This window comes from Haemorhous mexicanus, chromosome 1 (assembly GCF_027477595.1).
Source record: "Haemorhous mexicanus isolate bHaeMex1 chromosome 1, bHaeMex1.pri, whole genome shotgun sequence".
NCBI classification, from domain to species: domain Eukaryota; kingdom Metazoa; phylum Chordata; class Aves; order Passeriformes; family Fringillidae; genus Haemorhous; species Haemorhous mexicanus.
Window position 1 is genome coordinate 39,831,777 of NC_082341.1, and position 24,068 is coordinate 39,855,844.

Here is a 24,068-nt window from a genome sequence, read left to right on the forward strand (position 1 = left end):
ATCCCTTAGGGAAGCTGGGCAAGGCCATTAGTGCCCTCAATGCCATAGCAACTTATAAAAAAAAAAAAATTAATTACTCCCAGTCGCTAAATAGTTTTTCTATGATCAACTGAAATGTGGCTTCCCGGGTTACACTGAAAAAATAAATGCTCATCAACTTTTATGAATAATGTCTCTATGTCTTTCAAAGGGTGGAGGCATCGGAGTGGGAAAAGCAGACCCAAATTCTACTCTTGGCCCTGCTAATGACCTGCAGAGGGGAGGTCACTTGCCCTCAGTTTTACCATTTTAGAACTGGGGACAATGCAACAGTCCACAGCTACAAGCAATAAGCTTTACACATGGCCACAAGAAATAGGATCATTTTGCATCAAGCCATTTTGGAAACTTTCAGCATTGAGTCTGAGATACTTGTTTTGTTTGCTAATATATGCTATATCTTGGGGTTATTTTCTAGCTAATTCATACCCACACTCTGTTAATTGCCAAGACTCCAAACAATACAATTCTGGGAAAGAGAGAACTATCTCCTCAATGCATTTAATGTAATATTTTAAGACTATGTAGAGCATTTTATCTGTATCTAGATGACATTGTTAAGGCCAATATGACAAGCCCATCTAGAACTGGATCTGCGCAAGCAGTACCCCTAACAAAAAGATCAAAGGTGAAAATATGGTCAAAGTACTCAAAGCACAGGTTAGATTGTTTTGGTTTGTTTTTAATCAGGAAACTCCACAATTCAGCACAACTGGGTCCTTCCACATACTGAGTGCTGTTATCTCAGGAGTCAAGCAGTAATCCAAGAGAATCTCTGCTCTGCTGATTTCACAGCTGTTGTTTTTTCAGATACATTATTTACAGATTATCATAAATTTTACATTGGTCATAAGAACAGATGTTGTCACTGTTCCAAGAATCTAATAAACACACCTATCAAAAACAACCAAAGCAGAAAAAGAATCTTGAAGCACTGTTTACATCTGTCGCTCATGAGATAATTATGGACAGCTTTTCTGAATAAACAACCTAAAATTCCAAAATATTTTTCCAAGTGAAATCAGATAAAAAGACAGAAGTGCCATCAGATAAAAAGACATCAGTGTTCCTCACATAAAGATGGCATATAAGGAAAAATATTTAGATTTAAAAAATGGAAAGGGTCTAGTCCAGTTTCACTGGTGTTATGAATGTCTTTCCATTGACTCCACAGAGATAATATGGCCAAAGACAGCAGTCAGCAAGAAGGCCTGAAAAATGTAAGCACTGGATAAAGGATATGAAGGATAAGAGCAAATTTGGCATGGATTATAATGAAGTTAGGATAAGGCTGGACTTTGACAAATAAAGAATTGAACTGATTTCAGAGAGGGTCTCTTATATTTCACAATCATCTTGGGGGATATGCAACACTATTGACTATTACCTTCTTAGAAAGGTGTAAACTACAATTGTCCCAAGTACCTTCACTACTCACTGGCCTGGAATTTTATCATAAATAATAGAAGCAATAATCCCTATTGAAACTGTGTTATCATGATATCAAGAGGTTGGCTTGCATGGATATTTGGTCACTGTCTGCCAGGGAGGTAGTCAGAAACCAATTAAAGCTGTCTGGCTGTGCTGACATTTTACTCAGTGTTCACCAAGTCCTTAATTTCTGTAAGTGTACATTAAAATTTGAGCTGCTGAGAATGAAGGGAGGAAAAAAAGTTGAGTCCCTGAAGTCTATTCTGTATCAGGTTGAATTTTTTTTTTAAAATCAAGTCTGATCAGTTCCCTAACATGGGTAAAAGTCCTGTATAAGAGGCCATGTCACTCTCCATTCCAATGGCCAGAAGCCATAGTTTCCACAAGAAACAAAAGCAACTAAAAGCTTTAAATCCTATCCCATTGTAGGAACACAATTGAATTCTCTTGCCAACATGAGGACAGAGTATACATAGTCACTGCATAGGACTGACAGTCTGTGTGGGAATTACTGAAGTCTAGCTGCAAGATTCCCATACACAGACATTTCCTGCCACGAGAACGTTACAGTACCAAGTCAGCATCCAAAGTAATCTAAAGAACAAAAGGAAAGCCTCTAATAGAGGGAAAAGGAAAAAAAATTATACACAAAGATCACTTCACATATTCAATATAGGCATTTAAAGCGGAGGATATCAAGGTCATATTGTGCAGCCTTTTCTCAGGCACATCAACAGAAGTGTGTTTTTAAAGTAAAGCCTGAGGCAGTATCTGACCTTTTTCAATTTTATTTTCTTTTTCCTTTGGATAAGATGGTTTGGAGATGCTGCCTAAGAACAGAACTAGAGGGCATACCAAACTCAAACACACATTTGAAACTGAGCATCATCTGTTTCAAAGTATGGTCTCAAAGGAACTCTATGAGTATGAGTAAAAGAGACAAAAGATTCTTGGGTCCATAGTCTGACAATATAAAAATAATTTATTCTTGCTATAAACAAAGCACAGAGAGTTTAATTAATCGGCCATTACATCAGTCATGTTTTAAGTGAACAGAGCAATTCTCATAGAGGTTTGACGGCCTTCCAAACTGTTAAATTAATTTTGTGGTGACAAGTGAACTAATACAGATAATGCTCTGAAGCAACTCTGTCCACCTACCTCCTAAGAAATCTTGTTAAGTATAGAGAAGAGAGGTGTAGGCTGTGACTGTATCAGCTCCAAAATCCAGCTCATCCTTGTGACCTTGAATGCTGTTGCTCAACACATGGAGAGAAACAATTTCTGATTTCCCCAGAATTGCCATGATGCATCTCCTTCTAAACAAACAGCTTAGGCTAAATACTTTTGTGTCTCTATATACACAGACATCTGGGAAGTAAGCAGATATCATCCATGACAACTCCCCTTCTATGTTACTTCAGATCAATCCCACTGTAAAGAGATGAACTATTGAGTCTGCAGTGATTTCCACTGTTCTTTCACTTTCCTCTTCCCACGTCTCATGACCTACAATTACATTGCATATAGCAATAATTTTTAAAAAAACCAAAACCAAAATAAACTACACTAAAGCATTTGTTTTCCAATGTACACAGGTGGTACACCTGTGCAGGGAAGCAGACTGTCTCAAACCTAGCTCTGATGTTATTACACAGCATTAATATAACACTTCCATATACATCCTATATCTCACTGCTACCATTATTCATCATTACTTCTCAGTATTAATTACAGTGTTATCAGAACAGCTTTTAAAAGTAATGTAACAGGCACCTAAAAATATCTGTGTGCCATTGCAAACGGTGTGCATTAATACATATTGTGCCTGAGCACTTATGTGCCTGAATAAATTAATAAACTCTTGCTTTCTTACAATGTGTTCTTAGAACAACTTGATTTTTACTGAATTTTCCGTTTTCAGCTTCTCCTAGAAGAAAGCAGCTTTGAAAAGCATATTAAACCAATCACATCATGCAATGAAACAGGAACCCCTCTATCTGTGAGTGCTGGGCCGGGCTTGGTGCCCCCCTCTAAAGAGCACTGCTGCCTGATGCACAGGGTGTGATTTACACACGTGTAACATCTCCCTCTACTGGCTAAAACCCTAGCAATACTTTCATTTCCAAGCAGGAAGGTTTCATCTGCAGTGAGAATCCCCCCAACAGGGTCACCTCCCATCCTCTAGTTTTTACACACTTTTAATCTCCCTCTGAAACCCTAAAGCAGACAAGGTTTGCATGGTGGCTCAGGTGATGATGAACGGGGCACAGTTCAGTGAAACCCTAAATCCTTGATGCTAAAGGCCTTAGTGAGATGCCAAAGACCTCAGTGAAATGCTCTGAAGACAAGCAGACTTAAGTTCAGTAGGGACTTTCTTGGAAGCTTAGATTTAAAGAGGACTTTGCAACTACAGTGGCTTTGCAGAAGCTTTCATCTTGGACTCTGAACAATGTCTGATTTAGCAACACTGATTATTAAATTGTTTTGAAAACTCGAATCTTAAGTAAAAACCAGAGCCCATTAAATATGGATGCTTTACCAAACCTCAGTTCCTCACTCTTTGATCACCTCTGAAGCCATAACTCAGTGTTACTGTGTGCCCCACACTAACAGCAGTTTTGTATCTCTGCTGTCTTTAAATGCTCACACAGCTGACAGAACTGATGAAAAATTATCTTGATACATTCTGAGAACAAGAAAGGCTCACTTATGAACACATTCCAGACAGAAAGGCATGGCAGGGATACTCTGTGAGGAGAATTTCACCACACAGCACCTACACACACGTTCTGTTTCCAGCAGTGCATTACACGCTTCCTCCCACTCTGGAGAACTAATAGTTAACAGAGCCTTTGGGCTACAACTAGTAGTCTACAGCTAGGATTTGTACGGTACAATTAATTTCCACACACTCCAACACCAAATGGCATAAAGCTAAGATAAACACATTCTAAAGTTAACCTCCTTTTAACCTGCTATCAGAGTTGCCCATATAGATCTCCTGTAGTCAAGAAAAACTGAAAATACGATCCATTCCATTAAAAATGGAGAATTCACTTAATACTAACCCTTCTAAAACGTGGCCTACACTATAGATTCTTGATATATATGCTACAGACACTAATAGTTTTCCTGCTACAATATTGTAAAGTTCAACAAATAATTAAAAAACTATTTATTTTATAATTCAAACAATTGAAAATAAGGTAAATAAAAGAAAAATTATGTTATTCATAGCAAGGAAGAATTATATTCTTTTCTTTCTTCTCCATTTTTTAAAAGGCTTTTTAATTCACTATTTCTTCCTTTTATTTCCCTTCGTCTTTTGTTTGATAAGCTTTTTTCAAATTTCCCTTCCCTGCATCCTGCATAGAGGGCAAAACCATTCATGCAGAATTCATCACAGGAAAACAAACATAATATCTCGCTCCCATATTCCCAAGAGGGAATTAACTGAAATTACCAGTTCTTGGGAAATCGGCGTAGAAAAAAAGCAGGAGACATTACTACAGCCAAGTTGTCAGGGAAACTGTTAGCACACTGGCAGCTCAGGAAAATGGGCTATTTGAAACACTTTCTACTAAGTACCCAAGTAAACTCTAGGGTCGTTTGTGGGGATTGGAGGCACACAAAGCCTGAAAGCACTATTGCCTTTGAAAGGCTCAGTAACTCCTGGCCATTGTGGGGGAGCGCCCTGCAGAATGGACGCTTGCTACCTTTTCAGCACAGTCAGAGAGTTCTATGAATAGCACTTGGCTAATTCCCCCTTTGTGGAAGTCTTTAGGAAGCTTTTCATTGTATAGCCCATTCTATAGAACTCCTAAAGCCAAAAGATAAGAGTTTTCTAAGGAAATTGTCCAATTCTAAGTGGGCTTTTTAAAAATCATTTGTGCCCAGCCCTGTTACATTTCCTTTGCTACTCAAGGAGCAGCAATTATCACAGCGAGCAGCAGCCAGACTTTTGTGACAGAGCTTCATTGCTTTTAGTCCTGCATGAGTACATGAAAGGACAGCACTCTGCCAATTCCAGATTCGGTGAACTGCACCTAAGTCACAGAGCTAACACGGGGCAACACAAGGCGGTGATGATCAGTGCAACACTCCCCTGAGCTCGGTGTTAGGGAAGGCTGCAGACTGTGACACGACCTGAACTTAGGGCACGCTGGGAACCTGCTGCTGGGGTGAGAGACTGGTTCCAACAGCCCTCCCTCCAGAGGTGCACTCAAACCCAGATGATGTCTTGTTTTGCTGGGCTGGTGCAAACACATCCAACTAGAACTATGGCTGGGAGAGCAGAAGATGAGAGCTAGAGGTGGGGGGGGTTTGTGGTGCAACTGCACCTGAAGTAGTACTTTTGTGAGGAGAGTAATGCAGATAAAAAGAGAAAAAGCACCACGCCTATGCCAACCAAACTTTCAAGTTGACTGTGTTACGAACAACTGACCAGTCAGAGCAAGAACATTAACTCTGGGCCAGGGTAGATGATGGAGAGAGGGACAAGAAATCCTAGGCTTCAGCCTGACCCAGGACTGCAGTGAAAATGTAACAAATGAAGAAATAAATGTCTTTTACGACATAAGGGGAAATGCCTTGGTCAATTGATGATTAAAGGTGTGGAGCTCTCGCATACCCAGCATTGTATTTCAGAAGCTGAAATAGCCAGTAGCAGATTTCCCATTATCATTGCATTCGCATGGATCAGCCAGAGACCCGTGATCAAAAATATACGAGCCAGTCTGGGAATAAACATAATCCATGCAGGGGTGGAGGAGGGGGGGAACATCAAGAGATTAAACACTTGCTGATGACAATAACAGGTTAACAACAGAGTAAAAACTGAGATTTTTGTGGGCCATCCCAAGGTTTTTCTCCCAATTTCCCCTCTTTCAGAAATACTGCCTATGTAATACCATGCTTAACTATATCCAAAGTTATTTGATTACAGATTTTGAGACCTGCTAAAGACAAAGTTTTGTGACCTGATTTTACCTTCTGTTTCACAGGCCATGGAAAGTTTCCTGCATGGCTTGCTCATAGAGCATTAAAGTATTCCTCTTTCTCACATTACTTGATTTGCCTGCATGAACTGCAGACCTACCAGCCCTGGAGATCCATCTAACTTGTACCTACTTATCCTCCCTAAAAGTGCTTGCCATCTCTGGCTCCCTTTCACCTTAAGAGCGTGAGGATGTGCACGCACATATCCAAGGTGTGTTAAGAGGTTAAAAGGGTGCTGGGAGCATCACGTAGATGATTGGAGGCTCAGCTTGGCACAAGAAAAAAGGCCAAGGCGTGCCAGAATTTGCAGAGGCATATTCCTCAAGTTGCTTGAACTTTACTTGGCTTTCAGACTCCTAGCAAAGACCACAAGACTGAAGGTCACCATGTTCATACAGAGAATTGTGAAGCATGTGAGTGCACACACCACTGATTCTGTGCACATCTGAGGCCCTGCCATCAAGGGCATTTTGCCATATGCATTCCTCCCTATACAAGAAGCAGCCATTACATTCAGATCATTCATTTCACTGCTATAAACCTCCAGAGCAGCCTAGCCTGCAGTTTCGCTTTTCTCTGCTCTGAGGGAAAACATTCATTGTAGTTCTCCAGGTTACCGAGCACATATTGGAAAACTACTGGGGCTGAAGAGGCATGGGAAAAAGAGTGAAATCCAAGTCTGCAGCCCCAAGGGCAAGAAGGGATTGCACAGCACTGTCTGGACAGCCTGCCCGCAACATTTGGCTCTTCCCAGCAGTGCTTACACTCACCTTCCTCATAAATTAATCTGCTTAAACCACCTCTGCCAAACCTTGAAAGAAGAGCCAGAAGGCACCTGCAGCAAAGTCCCACTTCTATGAAAACTGCCCTGCTGCAAACAATTGGGAAGGATACTCTTGCAGAGACTGGGACTCTGATTCAATTCAATTCACAACTCAGCAATCAATTTCCATAGTGAGACAGAGAAAGGCAACCTGTGCCTCAACAAGTAATGTGTGACAGGGAAACAGTGCAGCCTTTCTCCCAAAGACACCTTTTACTGGTTTGCAGAGCTTGGCTCTGAGGTTACTGATACACAGTATAATCTAGAAGGACTTTGAAGTATCTGTACTAGCTCTTGAGATTAACTTTAAGAGTGGACGACAGTCACATTAATAGTACCTTTGCTCAGTTAGCCCCCACAAAAAGCAGGGTCTGCCCTATAGGATGCCACCTTTTTCTCTCTACCACTAATCTCAAGACCCTTGAGAGGAGAAAGAAGTTGGCAAATGTCCCTGGCACAGAGTGACAAGGCACATACAATGCTGATACTCCACAAATATTTTGGTGAATGATCCCTCTCGCAAATATAACTCCCTTTCTCTCAGAGAAAACACAGCAACTCTGTTCTAGGACTTCTCTAGAGAAAGATAAAAGCATTGCCATCTGGAGTTGAGGAGAGGGTGAATAAAAAGAGGACTTGGACAACAGAGGTTGTGCAAATAACACAAGCTGTGGTTGAGAAGAGAAACACAGCAGGTGAGGTAGGGAAAGGAGGAGTACAGCGTTTCAAAGGGATCACGATAACAGACAAATATGTTAACATTGGTATATAATAACACTTAACATGACATGCATTTGGCATTGCAAAACCCCTACACCATCACAAATAGCATCACAGGAGAGCATCAGGCCATGTGCACACTCTAACCTGTAGGCACGTCATTCCCATCAGCTTTAGTAGGAATTATGCATCTGACTAGGGTTTGGTAACATTTTACCTCCATGCATGCCCCATGAGCCTGCACTGAAGTACAGATTAACTGAGACAGTGTCTGTCAGAGGATGCTAGGTGTTGGAAAAAAAGAGCATCACTTCATCTGGGAGCTGTTAGCTCCAAACTCATGCTGTGTCTTAAACATACAATACAATACAATTCAAAGTTGGTTTTTTCTTCTCTGCAGGCCTAGTCCCTAATGGTATCACCAACAGCATGCTCTAGCTTGCATTAAGCAGCACCCTATTCACAAGAAGTAATTTTGCAAGAAATTGAGGTGATTTCAGCATATTTCTAGGTATTAAAAACGGTTTAGCAAGTATCAAACTCTGAAGTAAAGTAGATAATAGGCATTAATCACCGAAGTAAATCCATTAGTCAGTTGCACAGCATTCGTGGCTGTTCCTGCACCTACAGTATCGATGAAGTCAGAATGAAACATCAGCCTTCTCCAACTTGCTATAGCAAATCCATGTTACTTGAGCAAAACAAAAAATTCCAGCCCCGTGATCTCCTCCTTCACTTTTGCTAATTACTTTGGTACAGAGATTTCAAAACCATTTTTATGCCACAATAAAAACATAATGGCTCATCGAGCCTGCAGAGGCATAATTACTACAAATATATTTGCAATGCAGATAATGATTCTGAATAGCATGTTTCCACAGGCAAAAGCTAAAAGGAGAAAGCAGACTGATGACTGTCACCTGACTGCCAGTCTTCTAAAACAATGCTCCCTCCAAGAAGACCTGCACTGCTGCCTAAAAGCTAATGTGCCTAAAAGTATGTGTCTCAGGCATCACTTAATATTTGATCTTTCGTCACATTATTGGTCAAAGTGGTGTATTTTCAGAGGGTTGGGTTTTTTTTTTTTCATATCTTGTCAATTTTGCTGTAAGCAAAGAGCATTAGATAAAGGATCACTAAATTAATATATTTCACTCTGGAAATTCAAATTTCAGTCAGCTGTTCACCACTATGGAAACAGCTGTTCAACGCTTATGCTTATTTAATGCATGGCATATCCAGATTGATAGCTAGACATCTCCACAAAATGAGATGTGGATTTATATGTTTGTAATTAATATACATATACAACTGGATTTATCAATACCATTCCATGCGACTGAAGGCAATCTCCTTAGTTTCCTAAAATGACAAAGAAGGGTCCATACATGGAAAATAGATCCACATTCTTAAAATTCCCTATTTAAACTATCCCTGTTCATGAAATGCAAGAGGCAAAGTTGAGGAAGAAGGGAAGACCAAATTAAAATAAAAAATATTGGTTTTCCTTTTTTAAATTATGGGAGGAAAAAAAAAACCTGCAAAATATGGAAAATAGAACTAATCTTAGTGAAAGAAGTGTTCTGGAACTTTGAAGTTCTATTCATAATTCAAATGTAAAGGATGGACGGATTCTGAGGAGCCCAGACAGGTATTTCTGTCAAGCCAGTTACGACTGTTTGCATTTCTCCTAGTCACAGTGTCCAGGAAGATTTTACCTTGGAAAGATGGCAGCAACCATCTGAAGAACAACAGCGTGTCTCTGCTGCACAGTTACCAGCAGTACTGCATGCGTTCACCCCAGTGCACGCCAGCTCCGAAGGCAAATGCTGCCTTTCCTGCTCCAAATGGTCAAAGGTAAGAACATCAGAAAAGCAAACTCTCGTGCAATGCCTTTGCCCTTGCCGAGCAGCTGGCAGTCTGAGGCACTTCCAGAGCTCCCTCCTCCTGTGAGGTGAAGTCAGAGCTGAGGAGACAGGACACCCATCGTGTCCGAGCCCGTTTCCTGACACTGCACACACACAGAGGCCACCTGCTGCAAAGCCCCCCAGCAACACCCCTGTGCCAACCTCCTAGCTTGGAGCCATGGCCTTGGGGGCACTAGAACACAGGAGTTGGGGAGCAGTTTCCATTGCTTCCACGTGGCCCCTGTCTGCTCCCAGCTGATCCTGCACCACCCCTTAGCAGCGCTGGCCAACTGCACCAGGGCTGCACTGGGAACCACACCGGGGCCTGACCCAAGTGACCCATAACCATCTGCAGCCAGCTTGTCCTTCAGACAAATCAGTCTTCTGATCCCACCCATGACTCCATCCCACTCGCTGCTGTAGCAGCACCACTTCTAGGGGCACGTGGGGAGGGTGGAAAAAAGAAGAAACACAGGAAAATGCCTGAAAACAGGAGGTACATATGGCATCCCCATGGCCAAAATAAGTAACTTACTAAGTAATTAGTTTAAAACCCATTCTCGAAGACTTAACATGTCTGAATTGCTGAATTCTGAGCCTTACTCCTCCTTCATCAATCCCTCTTTCCAAGAAATCCATGAGTCTAAGTTTACTAAGCATATTTTGAAAACTGTTCTCTCACTTACGGTGAGGGTTAAGTAACCACCCTCACATCACCTCTCTCTCAAGCGCACAAAGCCATCCCCAGTACCATGATAGGTGGGTTAAGTTCTTTTGGGGAATAATTCATGTTTGAAATAATTGATCTTGCCAGATTCTTTTGGTCTGTCTCAAGCAAGAACTCAGAAACTGCTGAAAACACGCAGAGAGATGGACAGCAAGCAAAAAAGAGAGCAGAAAGGAAAAAGAAAATGGACAAACAACAAACATGTTTGAGTCAGAAATTAAAATGGGTTAGTTTTCAGGTCTTGTCTAGCTTTAATCCTGGATGATGTGCTTGCCTGAACCAATCTGTCCATTGTCAGCAAACAAATGGCAGTCAGCAAGCACTTCAATAGTCTTCTCTTGAGTTATTTTTTATGTTCCAGCTTCTTCACTGCCAAGTGTTCAAACCTATCTGCAACGATTTGATTTTCTTTCTAGTTTGAAGAATGTGATGACAGTCAGTGCAAGAAAGCTGTACAATAGTTAATATTGTGCAAGCACTAGAATGATGAGAACACTGTTGTCAGTAAACATGGTCATTTCCCTAAAATGCATTTATCCAGTTATTAGGCTGGCTTAGTCCATATTCGTGTGGACTACTGGAATTACAGAATATTAAGTCTTCAAAATGTTCATTTAATTCTATTGAAAAAAGAGAAAAAATGAAGCTGAACACCTCAGGATCAGATGGGCAGTCTTGTAGGAAGAGCACATTCCTTGGAGAGCAAATGGAAGGTCTTAGCTACCATATACAACCTCCTAAGCCATTAAGGAGACAGAGCATTGTCTGTTCACAATTAAGTCAACAGCAAAACCTCACTGGCATAAGAACTAGCACCAACATGAGAGCTGATCTGAAACACATGTCCAGGCCCTAGCAAGCTACCTTGACACAATGGTTCACCCTTTACTTCACTAGAAGCATTTCCCCCCTGAAAAACAAAGGCAACTTTTAGTAATATTCTTGCAAGGAAGGAAGTCCAGAAATTCTACCTCGTAAAAGCTCTCTTTCCTTCCCACCCACTTGGAGCGGATTTTTTCCGCTTCTCGTCTCTCTCATTTCTAAGTCAAACTCCTAGCAGCTGCTTATTGAAGACCTAAGTGGTGATTCTGGCTGGCTGGTGGCAGCTTTTTTCTTTCAAAATAACAGACAAAGAAGGACACACAATAAGAAAGATTTCTTCACTGTTTCCAACACAGTGGATGAGTAATTCCAAAGGTATCAAGAATTTCTTCCATTTGCAGTATTGCTCTTCTGCTTTATTTAGAGGATATGACAAAGAACTAACTTAAGAGATATCAACAATGCTATACCACACAGAACGATCTCCTTTGCAAGGGGGAAGGATGTCATTAACAGCTGCCACATATAAAAGTTCATTGCACATTATTCTTTTGCAATGGAGATTTCTGAATCCGTTTCAATAGTTTATCAAGATAAAACAACATAAACAAAACAAGATAAACCCCAAACAACTCCTCCTGTAATATATTCAAATGCTTAAACACTCTGTAAAGATAGTGTAGTTTGCTGCTGAGTGACAAGCAGGTGGTATATAATAAGCATACACAAATGCTTTTCTCACTTTTAGGTTTGATTTAAAACTCAGAGAAGATTCCAGAAGAAACAGCAAACTGCAACTTGCCACAAGTAAAACGCACTCTTGAAAGCACACTGCATTCACCACAGCAATGGTGAGAACAGAGAGTGTTCATGGTGAATCTCTGTGCTACATGAAAGTGGTCTATGTAAAGCTTATATCCAAGAGATCTGAATTCAGTTTTGATGTGCTGTTGATTTTGTTCACTTTTGCAACATTTGATAGAACTGCTGTTATTTATTTAATCACTGCCGCAGACCCAATACCAGCTGCAGATAAATCAACAAGAACATTCTTGTTATTCTGGCATGCCTTCTGTAAGCTCTTATAAAAGAGATTTCCATTCTTGCATGCCTAGGAATAAAAGTTCCATCAATCAGAATCATTCATCAGTTTTGTAATGCCCCTCTGCCTGACCTTCATTGCCTCATGCAACAAGCAACCTGCTGAGTCTTCTTCTGCAAGGAAGAAGCCTATTCATCTAATCCATCAAACAGAAAAGGAGTAGTCATTTTGGTCAAATTCATGGAAAAAGCATGCTGTGGTGGCTAACTGAACCCCAGGATCCAAATCAACTTCAAACTCTTACCTTCCAGTACACAACAGGGGCAATAGTGCAGTAATCAGACAAGCAGGCAGCTGACAGCTGCATTTAAATAGATTGGGCCTGATCATCTTAAGGCCAATGTTGTAATGAAAGGACTACAAGAAAGAATTATTTTAGAATTACATCCCATAGATGCTGCTTATGATATTTTTTCAAGAACATTTACAGTAATATCCTCCTTTAGGATAGGCAGCAAAAGTTATATGTTTCATTTTTCAAAGTTATATTTTTCAAAAGTTATATTTTTCATTTTTCACAGCATCAGAAAACTTCACTTGGGTATGACATAAAAGAATTAAAATGGATTGGGTGATTTTGAGTATGCCTTTGGTGATTTAATCATATTCAAAACTACTGCTGAGAGAAGGCCGATTCTATGTGGCCCTAGTACAGAGACTACTCTGACCTGAGCTTTAATCATGCATAAACAGTATCTAAAAGAGATTCTCTGTTGGAACTAATCCTTTCATACCTTGACTCACATTCTTCTTTAACCAACAGGAGATATTTAATAGATTAAACTATTAAATATTATTCTGGTCCAGACCTGGATCATAAATCCTCAAGAGAACATTTTCAATTAAAACAGCCTGAAATGACCTGGTTTTCAATGCTCACCATCTGATACATCATTGTGGTTTAACTTATTATTCTAGTAATGGAACTATTAGGTGCCACATCAGCATCTTAATGATAGATTAGGACAAACCCTGGAATTATACAGCTTTGCCTTTTTTCCAAGCCTCTTGACCTTATTTTCCTAAATCCAGCCTGACCAAGGATCTCTTTAAATTGTTAACATTGCACAGATTTTTGTGGCATGGAAGTACTGAAAAATATATCATGAGAAAAGCAGAGGCATTACAGATGGGGAAGTAGTGGCAAGAACTGGAAATAAGAACTAGAAAGGAACTGGAGTTTTTACAGTGATAAAAAAGGTTCACCCTTTCTGTATTCATTCTGAAGAAGTTCTGTTTGCTTTGTATTTGAGGAGGAATATTAATTACCTCATTTCTCATCCCAAACTAATTTACACCACGTCTTTCCCCAAAAACTTGCAATTACAGCAAGGAGAAATAGCGTGAGAGCAGACTTTATTTTACTGCATATGACTCTATACTAATATATACACACCAGTTTGTCTTAATTACTTCAAATATGAACTGACATCTATTCAGAGCTGACCATCCAGCACCCAATATCACAGAAAACAATCTCATGTTTCATTCTTTTAAAAACTTTCATGAATGTTGCTTTTCTTTGTTAATTTTGCATCATTTTTTCCACTCTTCCAGATCCTTCAGAGACATTAATATTCTACAATATGGCTTGAACTCAGACAGACTCTCAGGCACTGCACCAAGAACCGTTAGCTTTAACAAAATATAATCTCATTCTGCTTTTTTTCTTACTGCTTAGCCAGTTCCTCATCTCATGCTCTGCCTCTCTCTCCCAGTTAGATGAAAAATAACACCCCGTGTGGAGCTTTGTCAAAGGCTTTTTGAAACATGATCTCTCCATAAAAGTTGCTGCAAAGATGTAGACTACACTAAACAGAGAAGGGATCAGAAGGCCAACTGCCTGGGCATGACTCATTTTCTGCCACACATGTAAGCTGTGCCTCGAGAAAGGCTCAGAGACAGAAATCAAGACGTCTGTGATAAAATGGGGTCTGCAGTTTAATGATTGGCTCCTAGTAAGCTCCAAGCTTCACTGCTCTGAAAAGGAATTGTTTGTGCAAATCGTTATGCTGGCTCCCAGCAGACCCTCCTTGTCTAAGTCATTAAGACTCTCCCTCTTACCACTATTAGTCACGCTGAGTACTAATATTATTCATTATTACTCATAGTTTATTCTTTGAATAAGCTCATTAATTTCAGTGAGAAATTCGCAGTAGGATGTATTAGATAATCTATGCATTTATGTATGCATGTATGTCTAATTAAAGGGTATCAAATGAGATGACAGAGTTTCTACTGCTGACTAAGCTGATCCTTGAAACTCTGGACCCAGAAGTGAAAGTGTTTGTGGCTGATGCTAAAGACATGCTAAGTCAAGCTTTCTAAAGTACCTGTGGCAAAATCAATCTTTACAGCAATTTTCATGAGGCTACTGTGAAGTTACGCCAGCCTTTCACCTCTGGGCTCTACTGTCTGTACAAAAGAGGCTTGGAAAGGGGCAAGGCTTGGAAGGGCCTCAGTACTCTCAAATAACACATTAGCATCAAAACTGGGAAGCAGACTTAGAAGAAAACACACACAGGTTTGTACCTCACAGACCACTCTTCCTGTTTTTTTGTGGACACCACTGACATTGAAAACATTTCTGCAGATCTTCCTTCTTCCAAAGCTGTGGAGGAGAGCAAGTCAGTTAAGCACACATTATGAGACCAAACTGTACTTTATATCCCTCTGAAGGTATCCTGTGTTAGGATCATCTGGGAGCAAAGGGCAGACTCTACTTAAAGAAGTGAAGAGCTCACGAGAGCATCTCAAATCACCCAGGTTGTAGGCTGCATGAGTGTTGTTGCTTTTTATTTTTTAAAAAGGAAAGTTAATTTTCTCAGTGATTTCAGCACATTGCAAAACTTCATGTATTACAACATTAATTCTTTAATTATATTTTTGAAGAGGGAAATTCTTGTGATAACTTTTTACAGAAATAAATTGGGACAGCAGTGCTACAGGCAGGAGGAGACTGGAGGGGGGATGCTGTCTGAAAACAAGACAATGAGTCAGAAAAGCATGACTGGTGTCTGCTCCCTGATAATTTCCTTCAAATGTTGAAGGAGCTCCTTCTATGGGTGAGACTTATGACTTTTTCCTCCGTCCCCCTGTCTTCCCCTCAGTCCCCTCCCCCAAGGAAAGTTTACCAGCACAGCTACACAGTCATCACCCATCCTGTTTTGTCACCACTACCCACCTCATCCCTATGAAAGCCAGCTGGATCAGGCAGTGCCTGTGAAGCCAGGCTCCTAATCCCATCAGGGGAGGGTGATAGCAATCTGAAAGTGGCAAGGCGGGACACTTTCTAAACACCACCACCCACAGGAAAAACTGTACTCAGCTGCCTACAGACTATGCAAATCTGTCTGTTCTCCTGGCCTGGAAAAGGAGCAGGAAAACAAGGGCAGGATCAGTCTGTGCCGTTCACTGACAAGGCCTTGGAGAAGCAGACACAGTCTGTGCCCAGCTCTGGGGAGCACACCTTGAATGTCAGCCCTGTAGATTGATCTGCTCTGTCTCGTGTGCTAGACATGGCTCACATGAGTGGGTCTCACTTCATCTGGTCCGGAGCCAGGGTTAAACTTCATGCTCAAGGCAGAGCCACAGGCTGGTGTGACAGCTGAGGTGAGCTCAGTGCATCACGAAGAGGTGACAGGTCTTTTGCCACTAGACCCCACTTACTGTGTTTCCATGTTCCACAAAGTCCTACTGTAAGGATGCACCCGATCTACAAGGGCCCCTCTTCCACCCTCACCATGCTCTGCCCCAAAAACCTTCCCCTGCCACAAGCCTGGCTGCAGCATGTCTGAGAGGCAATCAGGACATGGCACCCTGGATGATACAACGCTGCCTGCTTCCCCAGATTGTAAACATGAACCCTCCCTTGCAGCTGGGGACAATTTTAGTCACCACAAGCTCTTGAAAACAACTGGTATGTTTTTCTCTGATACACATGCTAAGGCTGGGGAAGGAAACATTTATCACCTCATCCATGGTGGAGCCAGACTCCAGGCAGGCACCAGTTATCCAAAGCAATTAAATTATCCTGCCACTGACTGAGCCCTCAAATTGTTGTTTTCTGTCTGATAGGCTTCTTCACACATGAGGAGTGGAGTTCTTCTCAGACTTATTACCAGAGGTACATTAAACTTCTTGACTGCTAAGGTGTGTTTCTAGACAAAGGCCAATGCCAACATGGGACACAGCTGCATACAAAGTGTCCACCACTTCCTTTAAGAGCTCAGTCATAATTCATGATCTCACAGGGATGGACCAAGGCTGACTTTAGCTTAATAAAAAAAAAAAAAAATCAGCTTCAAGGCTGCCAATTCCAGTAGCATAAAACCAGGAATCTTTCAGACAAAGCTGGCACCTTCCACACCTGCAAAATTCAGGCCATATTATTAAGAACCCTGAAATTTCAGTTATATCATTCCAGCTATATCATGCAGAAAAGTCTGAATTAATACATTTCTTTGTTGGAGAAATAGAGAAAACAGTTATTTACCTATCACATAAGAATATAGTGAAGAAATATTGGGTAACATCTCTCTCCCAGGTCATAAATCATCACACAAGTATCTAGGACTTCTTTTTAATACAAAAAACTCATCATATAATCTGTCTTCTACATATACAGCAATGGCAATTCCCATGGATATGATAAAATTACGTGTTACAATTTTTAAAGAAACATGTTTTATCTGGGGTCCAATGAACAAATACCTTTTAAGGAAAAAAGAAAACAAAATGCCAAACCCAATTTAAAGCCATTTCAGTTTTGATCATGAGGAATGCTGGGTCAGTCCTGTGCCCAGATACTGGTAAGCAAATGGCAAATGGACTTCATTGACTTCAATGGGAGAACAACAGCCCCTCGAGGCAATGTATTTTAAGTTACTGATATTCACAGGAATTTCCCTGCAAGCACAAATGTCACACAGTAACCACTGGGCAAGAATAGAATAGTGACACTATTACTAGTGCAGAATAATGGTTCGTGACCCTTGCACTGTGCCCTATAGTGCAAATATCACTACATTTATTAAGCTATTGCTTTTCCTTTGTGTCTGAGGGTATGGATCACAGCAGGCAATATTTTTATATCTACAATGACCTTTGCAAAGCTCGCACAGCTAGATTATGTTATGGTAATGGTACAACCCAAAGGTCATGAGACATTATTCTGCCCTAGTAACTATTAGGGATGTGATGGGAGTTAGAGAAGGTATCTCTCCCTTGGGCCAGTTTTCCACCTCTGGAGACCTGGGTTCAATATTGGCCACACCAGTGACACCCTGGAGGCTAAGAGTCCTCACTAACATTTCACCAGGTAACTGAAGGCTGTGCTTTCTGACTTGGTGAAGTTCACTCTCTCTTTAGCTCCTGAATCATCCAGATACTCATGTTAATATCAGAGGGAGTGAGAGCCAATTTCCAAATGCAGAGGAAAATGCTGCCACCCTCTAATGAGCAGACATGAAGCTACAAAACCAGCTTGAAGGTGAGCAGAAGGCACTGTCCTGGATAACACTGACAAAACAAGCTTCTAACTCAGCAGTGCACAGCTTGCTGGCAGCAGGATACACTTGTGCTGTGATTGTCAAAACATTAGATTATGATGACAACATATTGTGCCAGTCCATATTTTCAAAATTACACAAACCTAAGAGAGTGGATGAAAAGCACAGCAAAAAAGAAAAAAGTTTTAAGAGCATTTAATGTGAATTTGTATCCAGATAGAAAAGTGAACAGCAATACTGGCTAATGCGTACAAATGCCTGCAAAATATGTGTATTTTCATCAAAATATCATTTAGGGACACAGCATGCAAAGTGACAATGGGAAAAAAAAGGTAAAATCCAAGGCTTAAAATCACATGGAAGACAAAAAAAGCAGCAATGAGACACTAAGGAAGCAGAAGCTGTTGCATCCACTGTTGAGTTCAAACTATCCTGTTGATTCACACACAAGCAACACAAGGTGAAGTAGTTGCAGCAGAAAGAACAAGATTCCTAGGGATGACACACGAATCAGAAAACCATTCACCTCCGTTGTTTCAGAACACCCTGTTCTGGCACTGCCACAACATGTCACTTTGAAACCAAAATGGCATTGAGAAGAATTACACAAACATGGGCATGTGGTTCACCCTGCTGGGGCTTGTTGCTTGTGATGTAACCACCTGATTTTTTTTCCTCAGTGTTTTGCATGCCAGGATTATACGTTTTTTGTTTTTTTTTTTACAATTTTTAGCCTCCAGGCCTTAATTATATTTGTGTTTTGCTGGTACAACAGCATTTTATGCTGTGTAACTGTAACAGAACACCATCATGTCATGTCTGTGCAACAGTAAGTGCATTGCATGGTTCTCCTCACATTAAGCTGATACTGAAAACACCTTAAATATTCCTACTCTGATAGAAACAGGGAACAATTACACGGAAAGAAATGAAACACTGTCAATTTCACAACAGTTTTAGAAAACAAGAGAGCATTTAGGGACTAGATTCTTACAAGGGTACCAGTACAGTTCCATCTAGTTTTTCTCATTTTGTTCTTAATTAAAAAAAAAAAAAAAAAAAAAAAAACAAAACCCAAATCAAATAGAAAAAACTGACATAGTTTTCAGGGGAAATTACAACAGAATGGGATTTTCTTTTTTTTTTTTTTTTGTCCCTGACAAGGATAGGTCATGGCTGGTGAATATCACAATTCTCTCAAGTGAGCAAACGGGTTTTGTGGCACAAACCTGCCCTCTGCTGGAAGTACAAGAAAATGGGAAATACAAAAGAGAATCCCACTATATTTCCAAACGGATGCTTTCTGTATTTTTTGTACACAAGCAGCACTTCTTCACATTACATGTTATCTTTCTTGGAGTGAAAATGAACTGTTTTTTCGAACTCTGAATAATCCACTTTATTCAATGCTACAGAACAACACCTCATCTACCAAGAGAACATTACTAATCCTGCATAAAGGTAGGTCCATGAAGGAAGGCAAATGCTGGCACAGTGAAGAGGAAGCACTTACATGATAACAATATGTATGTCTTCCTTTCCTCGTGAAACTCACCACTAAAAGGCACATCTGCATTTCACCACTGGAATATTAAATCTTCTTCTAATAGTGTCACTCTCTATAAACTCTGAAAATCACAGCTGTCATTGCTGTCTTGTCCCATTCCTGCATATTACCAATTATTTTTTGCCATAAAAAAAGCCAAAAACCTGCTTCAACAGCTCCAGCATAGATTCTGTATTCCCATACACAAAGATCAATGCATATTAAATAGACTCTTAAGTCCCTTGAGCCTGATACAAACACATCACTTTTGATTTAAACAGAATAACCTTGTTAAAACTCAGTCTCCTTGCAAATGAAGGGCCGGCCAGGCCAAATGAATGAGAGTGACCAGTCTTTCCTCCCTGCAAAGCTGCAAGTGTACAATGTTTGTAAACACATGGTTTGTAGGTACCATTCATTAATTGCAAAAGAAAAGCCCTATCTCCTCCAGCAGCCACTCACTCTTGACTGAAAGCTAACTTGTGCCTCACTCTTCAACCCTCCAGTTCATTACCCCTGGGTATTGCAGCTTACCCAACCTGGGCACACTGACAAAAGGGAACTGCTAATGGCCAGAACCCAAAAAGCCACTTGTGCCAAGAGATGAACTTCAGGACCACTTGAATTTTTCGTGGACTTCATGCCAGTAAATAACTGCGCACAGGTGCTCCTGCACAAACACAGGGTTACCTGAAAGTCACCGTCACTGCACATGTCCCAAGACCTGCAAAACTGTTCATCCACGTTTGAAGGTGACCTTCCTGTAGACGTGATCCCCCCATCTTGGTACTCCCATGGGGCAGGTGGGGCTTGAAACATCAGTGCATCTAAGGTGATCAAACACACTTCCACAGTTTCACAGTGAGCCTGTATTCAGATTCCACAACTTTCTGGGGATTGATAGCTCACCTCTCTGAGCACTACCTACTGCTGTGCCATTATCCAGCCATGCTTTTAAAAACATTACCTGGCAAAGGTGTCCACTGCTAGTGCTGGCCTCTTCCAGAGCTGACTAGGAGCTGTGCTCACACAGACCTGCAAAGTGCTCAGAGAGACAGCTTAGTCTAGGCATCCCTGGCAAAGAAGTAAAAGTATGGAGTCATTGTCTGGCTGGAATCTGTGTGGTTTTTTATTCCTGTGTAGGACAGGAGCTCTGGGATTCTGCTGTGCTCCTTCCTGTTCCAGCTGTAACCAGCATCCATCCTGAAGAATGAAAGGGACAACCTGGCTGATCACTTGGTTTCTGTGAAAGGCAAAGGCTGCTGCACTGAACTGTGCTCTGATTTCAACCAGAAATCCATATCTGTGTGTAGGCACTGACGATCCTGCATTTGAAACATGAAAATTTCTCAGCAATATTAAAGTTGACCTGCCAAGTGGCAAATACCTCAGACACACTGAAACTTTTGGAAAACCCTTGTAAGTAAGTCTTTCTTGGAAGAAAAGACTGCAGCTGGAAATATGCAAAAATACCTTATTCACCTGCCAAAAAAAAAAAAAAAGTACATATGTATTGCAGAGTTAAATCTCCTGGTTGCACACTCTGTAGTTTCAGTCTAAGCAGTATTCCAGAAGAATCAGAGCTCAAGTCACCCCTTACACCTTTGTACTGTACAAATAAGTCTGGTGTTCAGGATAACCCTCAGCAGGCAGAGGCTTTGCCAGTATCTTGTGTCTATATAGTCAGGGTACTTCAGGTGGAAAAATACAATCCAGTAAGTATGGAACACAAAAAATGCATTCTTGCATTTTCATGTTGCTGAGCAGCACTGGCATCCAATTAATAGGATCTCAGGTTGAAGATAATTTTGTGATATTTAAGATAATTATTAACTGAGTTAATGTCTTGCATTTGAGTAATAAACAAAGCCTAACATTATTAAACCAAAGTAAAGCAGTGAATTAACTGGTTTTATGGCATGCTCACTTCCTTTCTGTGACAGAGTGCCAACCTACAAGAATTTTATGTGCTTCAGTGAGTGAGAAGACATGGCATTTCCAGCCAAATCTCATATTACCCACCTTAAGGGCTGGTGGTGGTACCTGCAGGTGCAATCACAGTGCCCAGGGAGGGCAGACTGGAGAGCACAATGGGATGTGCCAGCAGGACTGGAAGACAGGATGACAGCATTTCAGTGGCTGAATTCTGCTCCCAGCTATTTTCATACAGATGCTCTGGTGCTCTGCATCTATTTTCTAGTCAGGATAACATCCTTCCCCTCTTTCCCATTTCTCTTTTGCTTTCTGTGCAACTCAGCTCTGTTTGCATTTCAGCCTGTGCCAAGTTTGGGGTTTTTTTCCCTAGATTTGCGCAGTCCAATGGCCCCTCTTGAGGAACTAGGTCTGAATTTTTCATTTTTTGATGTTAGCATTCTTGCTTACACAATTCAGGTCTTGGTACTACAATGATAATTTTCACTTACACTCTCTATAGTTTTGTCATGTACCCTCCAGAAGGGTAGCTATATTTTTAGAATGATCAAAAGGCATTTTATCAAATGAGTGGGACACATTCCTAAATTTTCTGTGTCAGAACTGAACTTATTTGCGTAGGCAGGTATTTTTCTTGCCTTGTAATCTTGAAATACTGTGGTCACAGCAGATTTTTGCTTTGCCATTTTCAAATGATAATGTGTCAAAACCCTCCTGGGTCTGTCCTGCTCACTTAGTTCTGATCACTGTGCCCTTTCTTCTCTTGAAGTTTTCTTTTCCAATCAAAATATGTTAATTCAATCTCCCTAATTTCAGAGGCAGATGAAGTGCAGCTGACAATTCTGAGGCAGAGTAAGGAGGAAACCAGGTTTGGTCACTTATTTTTTGCTATAAAGTTCCACAGCACTTCAAAGGCCCAGCCTATGAAGGTGGAGACAGCATCCAGGATACCTGGGAGCCCCTTTCCATAACAGGTCCTGTGGGCATCCCCTCAGCAGAAACAGTAAATGTTCATTTTCCAAATGATGCCCAAACCCTAGCAGAACACAAAGCACATTTCAAGCTGTAAATCCCGAGGGCCGCCCTTATATTTGCACTGTACCACACAACCAAATAAACTGCTGGTCGAAACACAGCTGCAAAAGGCCAGAAGAGGATTTTGTGCTCAGCTTCCTTCCTTCCCTGGCAGCCAGGTGTTGTGGAGAGACCTCAGGCATCAGCCGCGGCTCCCAGCGCTCACTGACTCGCACAAGAGGGCACTGCAGCCACACACATCGGGGCACGGCTCCTCAGCCCAGCCACTCGCTCACCCGAGCACAGCCAGGCTTCGAACAACTCTTCTCTCAGGGAAGAGCCCCCTCTCCTCTCACCCGGGCTGGCAGCAGCCACAGCACTACGTGGCACTGGTACCCTTTGCACACACAGCAGAATGCATCACTCCGGGATAAAATATATCCAAGTCTGAATAAAATTTTACAGTTATGGTTTATCAGGGATTTGAAGTCAGGGAAAATATCAAAAGTTTATTTTAAAAGAATTTAAAATCCCAGTTTATGCTACTGAAGTAAACCATCTTCTGTGCTTGTTATATTGTGAATATTTAGGTTATACTGGCAAACAGAAACGTAGATATTCATTCACAGGACAACCTAAAAAGAGCTCATGGCAGATTCAGGTGAAGGGTAGTAAAAACTTACCAGTGTGTCTGCACATTTATACCTCCAAATAAATGTTCTGTCCTCAGGATTAGAGTGTTCAGAGTTTCCACTAATTCAGACACAAGTAATAAGCACAATATACCCCAAAATGACTACCACTAACACAAGGTACCAGTGAGAGTTAGGTAAGTTTAGGCTCCCCACTTAATAGATTCAGTTACATTTACAATGAATACCAAATAGCAAAAAAAAGGTGAAATACTTATGTCCTGTCTCAGCACCTCAAAGTACCCCATGTTTGTAGCTCTCAAAACGAAGTGAGAGAAGTCTGTCACATGGAATTGTACTTATGTTCTGATTTGACTCAAGCACTGGGTGGAAATATAGGCTATTTAGAAAAAAAAAGTTCAACATGGGAAAAATTAGAAGATTAAAATAATATCTAAAATCAAAGAGGGGCCATTCCTGGTAAATCAAAGAGTAAGAGCATAAGCAAATCCCACTTGGGCTTTTAGAGCGCTTTTCATTTGGCACTGATGATTAACAGAAGTGGTTTGAAAAGAATAAATCTCAGCAACATGGGTTGAGATTTCCAGTGGGGAAATCTGCAATCAAATTATTGCAATGGAAGGCTGAAGAATTTAAGGGGTTCCTATGGGGAATCAGGATTAAACCACATCAAGGAAGTGTTAAGCATGATAGTCCAGAAAGAGCTCAGGAAATCCTTAAAGCTGGTGGCTGGAAGCTCTCAGGAGAGCTATCAACGTGTACTACTCTTACACTGTATTAGCTGCTCCAGGGATAATTTGCTGCTCAAGGCAGACTCTTGGCCTAATGCCACATGACCTCT

At 41.0% G+C, this 24,068-nt stretch overlaps 1 long non-coding RNA gene across 1 annotated transcript; it reads left to right on the forward strand.

Annotated features, from left to right (window-relative positions):
* The first annotated feature begins 8,892 nt into the window (after nt 1-8,892).
* On the forward strand, nt 8,893-14,791 carry LOC132333953 (uncharacterized). The gene is made up of 3 exons (XR_009488344.1): nt 8,893-9,010; nt 9,709-9,871; nt 12,219-14,791. It is a non-coding gene; the product is annotated as an uncharacterized LOC132333953 (long non-coding RNA).
* The last annotated feature ends 9,277 nt before the right edge of the window (nt 14,792-24,068 follow it).